The following is a 6039-nucleotide window of genomic DNA, read 5'->3' on the forward strand; positions in this document are numbered from 1 at the left end:
AAACATATATCTTGTTATTTCTTATGACTGCATAGTATTCTACTGTATAAATATAATTAGTTTAACTGGTCCCTAATGATGGTATTCTGGTTTTTGCTATTACAAGTATTTTTGAATGAACATTCCATAATACATATATTATTCCTTGTGTGTGAGAGTGTATATGTAGAGTAAATTCCTAGCAGTGGAGTTGTGGGGCTGTGTAATTGATAAAGTACTCTTCATTATTGATCAAGTGGCAGAGGTTTACACTCTTACCACAAGTATGTGGGAGTACTTTGCACAGTTGTTGAGGTGGAAGCTAAGGAGAAATAGAGATAACTGAAACATAGTCCCAGACTTCAAGTGGCTGATAAACTAGTTGAGATAGGTACTAGGGATGTGGCTCAGTGATGGAGAGCACTTGTCTAGCATGTGTAAGGTCCTGGGCTTAATCCCCAACACTGCAAAAAAAAAAAAAAAAAAAGCAAAAGGAATGATAGGTTTGTGTGACAAAGACATACTAGATGAGTGTTGCATGAACACCCTGCTGTTATCTTGTGTAAGGTGGGAGCATTACCAGCAGAACCTAAGCTACAATATACTAGCAGGTGCTTCCAGGCCAGCTTCAGTCTTACAAGTATGGAGTATTTCTGAGGGGAATAGGAGAAATTATGGAAAATCTGTGGTATGGTGTCATCCATCTGTGAACTAACCTATGTTCTTGAAAAAGCTCAGTAGAACTTTTGCCCCTGGAGATCCTGCCACTGGACCTAACAAATGAGGGTTTTGATTTATAGGACTCATTCCACATGGTAAGAATTTTATCAATACAGCAACATGCATTTTGGAAGAAGGAACAGGTGTCTAAAACAATACCTGTTACATAAGTAACTGAGACTTCATGTAACAAGGAATTACTTTATCACCATTTTAACCAGAGTATTGACCCTCAGTGCTGGCAGCCAGAGAAACATACGATAAAATTAATCAAAGTTTTAGTTGTTGCAGCTACTTAGGAACATTTTTTCTTTTCAACATTGAAGCACTTACTGTGTGTAAGGCTCTCTGCTGAGTTCTGAGGCCAAGATAAATGGTTCTAGCCCTTTCTTAACTATGGAAGCCCTGCCTGGTAGCCAGGCAGTGTGGTAGAGTAGAAAGACCTTGGACTTGGACTTTAATTCTGTTTTGTAGTTTGGAAGTGTGACTGGATGACCTTGGGCATGTAATGTAACATCTTTGAACCTGTTACTAAACTATAAAGTGAAGACCATGCAACTATTTTAAGAGTATAGCTACACAGTACCCTCAGTGTATAAGCTAGCCTGTGATAAGTATCCACTTGCCTCTGCTTGCTTGTGTCTCTTCTGCCCTTTAAAAGCATGTGATAGGTTTCCCCTATATCAAGCCCTTCATTAATCAAAAAGAAGAAATCAGACACATGGTTATACTCTTCTACCTGGCTTTTCTCTCAGAGTGTGTATTCCTTCAGCATGGTGGGCCTTGTGCCCCTCTTGTCTAAGCCCTGTCAGGAAAGTAACCCTTACCCAGTTTCAGAGCTGCGTGGGTGAAGCAGGCTGGGTGCTAATGGAACAAGCAACCTCAGTAAACACTCTTGCCTGCTGCAGCCACACTCCCAGGAAAGCCAAGAAACATTATTTCCATACAGGTGATGAGGGAATTTTATTATGGGCCTTGATACTCTATACCGAGGAACACCTATCTAAAGATGTTTCTGGGTTAGGAAACTACCCACCATCACCAGCACAACTGTTCTGCCTGCCCACCTGCCCCTTCACTGCCGTCAAAACAGCAGGAACAAATACCACCCACTCCTGATTCCTCAAGGAAAAGGCAGGTCTCTTTTTATGTCTCTTCAACTTAACCTAGTTAAGCTTTCTCTATAACTTGATTTTAAACCCATTTACTGGTGCTGTGAGAACACATGGCTTGAGACAATGAGGAGATTACTTAGATCAGGCAGGCCCTCCCTCTCTGGCTCCTGCTTTCACTGTGGTGCTGCAGTCAAGGGCAGTGTCTCCTGTGCAATATGAAGTCCAGGTTGCTATTCGCAGAGTGCTCACTATAGATCACTATCTTGAGTACCCATCAAAATAAGCATTCTGTTCCCTTTTAATAGACTGTTTACTAAAGTATAAAATAGAACTCTCCTACAGCATGGCACAGGAGCAAACTGCTGCCAACCTGGTCAGATCAAGGTTTAGACCTGATTCCTGTTCTTACTAGCCATGTACTATGTAATTGTTTCTTTATAAGTAAAACCATGTACTTTCCAGGATTCCTTTTTTTTTTTTTTGAAAGTTTCACAGCAGTCTGCTTAGTCTAACTAGGTTCCTCCACTACAAGAAAAGGAATAACTTAGAATGAGATGGCTAAGCAGTGACCATTCCAAAATGGTTTTTTGTTGTTGATTTTTTTTTTTTTTTGGTCCTGGGGATTGAACCAGGGCACACTTAACCAGTAAGCCACATCCCCAACCTTTTTATATTTTATTTAGAGATAGAGTCTCACTGAGTTGCTTAGGGCCTTGCTAAGTTGCAGAGACTGGCTTTGAATTGGTGATCCTCCTACCTCAGCCTCCTGAGCTGCTGGATTGCACAACCATTCCCGGCTAAATGTTTTGTTTTGATGGCTGGGGAACTTTGTATGAGGCTTCATCCTAAATTCACGTCCTTGGTCCCAACATGCAGTCAGGGCAGTACTAGTAATAACAGTCTACCGCAGTTTATGTCACAAACAAAGGAACAGAGGCACTGCAAGATAAAAGAACTTCACCCCACCCAGCATTATACTGGTCAGTGACAGAGCTAGAATTTGAACTGACTTGAAAACCCAAGATTTCTGAACCACACAACACAACCTTAGAAGTAAAGCCTGGCCACATTGGCTGAGGGCCAGCCTTGTAACAGTCCTAGGGACCTCCAGAAAGGAGGGTGGAGAGAGTAGGAAGGAGGGAGAAGAGGGGAGGAGCCTCTGGTCTCATTTCCTCGAGAGCCACCTGTTCCCACCCACCAGGGTACACAGTATCTGACTCTGCCTTAGCTTTCTGGTTAGGAGGGGGGCAGAGTCTTTTGTGCCTTGAGCACCCCCCCACACTTTTTTCTCCTTGCTCTGCTCTGTTCTGCTTTCTCTCCTTGTTCTTTTTCGTAGATAATACTCCTACAGACCTCCCACGGCAGCTCCAAAATGCAGCCTCCTGAGTTTCTTGTTGACAAAGTCTTTTAGCTATCTGAACAGGGCCCCCTCTCAGCCTACCCCTCTCTGCAACTCCCTACCATTGCCCAGAATGAGTGGAGAATGGGGAAAGGGGAGAAGAAAAGACTAGAGTAATGAGGACCTCAGTTCCCCACCTTCCGGTGCCCTCTTTAGATTTTTTAACTCCTTCTTACACTCCCCACCCCTCAAGGAGAAGGTAGAGGATTATTCACTAAGGACTGAGGGAACATATATGAACAAATGCCAAATCTGAACAGAGATCTGAGTGGCTGATAAAAGTGAAGAGAGGAGAGTCTGAGTCCCTATATCTGCACATATCTAAAAGGAAAGGTCAGACTAAGGGAAAGACTCTGTGGCTGCATCCCCATCCCTCCACATGTTTACATTCATTGAGGGACTATAGGGAAAGAGTTTAAAGGCCTAAACTGCTGTCTCACTTTGGGATAAGTGATCATAACCATAAGTATCAGTGTATCTTCTGGAAGTGGGAACCAGCATTATCCCTGGAGCTGTGAGTAGGGACAGTGCATCTCTGCCTCAGTGTTTTCATATGTAAATTGGTAGTTATTAATAATAGTATCTACCTTATAGAGTTACTGTGAGGATTAATGGGACAATCCAAATAAAACATTTAGCACAGTGCCTGGTACAAAGTTAATGCTCAATAAATGTAAACTCCTGTAATTCTTAAGGGCACTGCATCCATCATCTACTCCCCCACCATTCACCCAGTGTCTGGCTTGGCTTAATTCCCCAAACTAGCCCAGAGTATTGATGTGGAACCCTGAAAATCTGAACATTTTTTGGCCTTACAGGCCACTCCAGGACCACCAGGACCTGATACACAATCCCAGATGACCAGTGCATTGAGTGACCAGACAGTCTCAGCCATCCTTTCTGGACCCTAATAATGGTAGACAGCTATGTTTGAGGGAAGCAGAATCTGGATTTGGAGTTGGGAGATTGTCAAGGATGGAACCCAGGCTCTGCCACTTACCAACTTTGTTACCTTGAGCATTTCTCTCCTTCTCCAATCTCTCTGCCTGTGTTACTTGTATCTGAAATGGCTATCCTGGCTATTTCACAGGTGTCCTGAGAGACTCATAATCAGGTAATATTTGGGGCCGGGGATGTGGCTCAAGTGGTAGCGTGCTCGCCTGGCATGTCTGCGACCCGGGTTCGATCCTCAGCACCACATACAAACAAAGATGTTGTGTCCACCGATAACTAAAAAAATAAAATAAAATATTAAAATTCTCTCTCTCTCTCTCTCTCTCTCTCTCTCCCTCTCTCACTCTCTCTTTAAAAAAAAATAATAATCAGGTAATATTTGCATGATGAAAGTCACATTCTTATAGGTCATTTATGTTTTCACTCAATCTGCATAACAACTCTCTGAAGTAGTTATTAGCATCCCCATTTTACAGATGAGAAAACCAAGTCACTGAAAGATCAATAACTTGCCTTAAAAAACCACCCAAATAGCAAGTGGCAGAACAGGATTCAAACCGATGTAGCTTGGTTCCCCATCCAGCGGGTGCTTTCAACCTTAGCCTCACCAGTTCTCTAAGCGAGCTAACAGCAAAAACCCCCTTCAGTTTAGCAGAATGCTGGACTATCTCCTGGAGGGGAAGAGGTGAGGGCTGCGGGTAGGGGTTATTTTGCAGCTCCAGACCTGCCCAGGCGATGGGACATGATCTGCGACTCTAGATTCCAAGGTTGGAAACTGAGGGAGGGGAGCGCTGCTCTCTTCCCAAAGCACCCGTTCATTTTAATACAGGTGTCTTCGGCTTTGGCTTTCCTCGCTGATGAGGGTAGGTGGAGCGGGGGACACTTCTTTATTTCCAACGCTGGAGGCTGTGGGTGTGTCTCCTGGAGGGGTGGGGGTACTGAGCCTCCTGCTTTACTCGTCCGGGAACAAATTGCTGTTTTGGCCGCGGCGGCTCTTCTGGGCGCGGGCGGCAGCCGCGTTCGCTGGCAAATCGTGGGAAGGAGGAGGAGCGGCGCTGGCAGCAAGGCAACGGGGACCGCCGCGGCGCGGGAGACGGACTGGAGACAGCAGTGCGTCCCGCCCGGTCCCTGCTCCGCACCTCCTCCCTGTAGCGCAGGGTCCAGCGCACAGCCGAGCTCCCTGGGACTGACACGAGTGGGCCCGATCTTCCTCACTCCGGAACTGCAAGACCTGCATGCCTAAGATTAGGAAGTTTTCCCCAGCGTCTGACCTCTAGCGGTCTCCGACCCTGTAGCGCGACCTAGGAGCAGAAAAGGTGATAGGCTAGACTGAAGCATAGAGCGAGACAAGGGTCTAGGTTCCTTTCTCCACTGCACTCCTTCTCCACTCTGGAGTCAAACGAAAGCCATCCGAATCACACTCCTAGGGCTAGCCCACCCTCCAGTTTTCTCAAGAATGCTGCCTGCAGTTGCATCTCCTAGTAGCAGCTCCATTTTCCAGAGTCAAGCTAAGGCTAAGAAAGGCTTGCACGCCCCAAAGCTGTGTTCAGAAGCCCCTCCCCTGCGCAGTTTGAGTTCCTCTGGGGCCTAAACCTCCACCAACCACCCAGCCTTCACCGCCTCCTGGTCGCTAGTCCCCTTTCCTATGACACTCTTCTCTGGAAATGCATCTTCTATCACATACAACACCCCGCCCCACACACACACCCGAGCCCCCCTCCAGTCCCTCCAGGGAAGGAGAGGCTGCTAGGCGGCTCTGAAGAACTCCCAGTCTGTAGAGAAGACGCCTCGCCCCTGCTGCTGAGGCTGAGTCAGCCTGAGCAGACCAGGCTGCCGTCCTCCGAGGGGCGGGCGGAGCGGCCAGGGCGGTCT

This window comes from Marmota marmota, unplaced genomic scaffold, assembly GCF_001458135.2.
Source record: "Marmota marmota marmota unplaced genomic scaffold, marMar, whole genome shotgun sequence".
In the NCBI taxonomy this organism is placed as follows: Eukaryota; Metazoa; Chordata; class Mammalia; order Rodentia; family Sciuridae; genus Marmota; species Marmota marmota.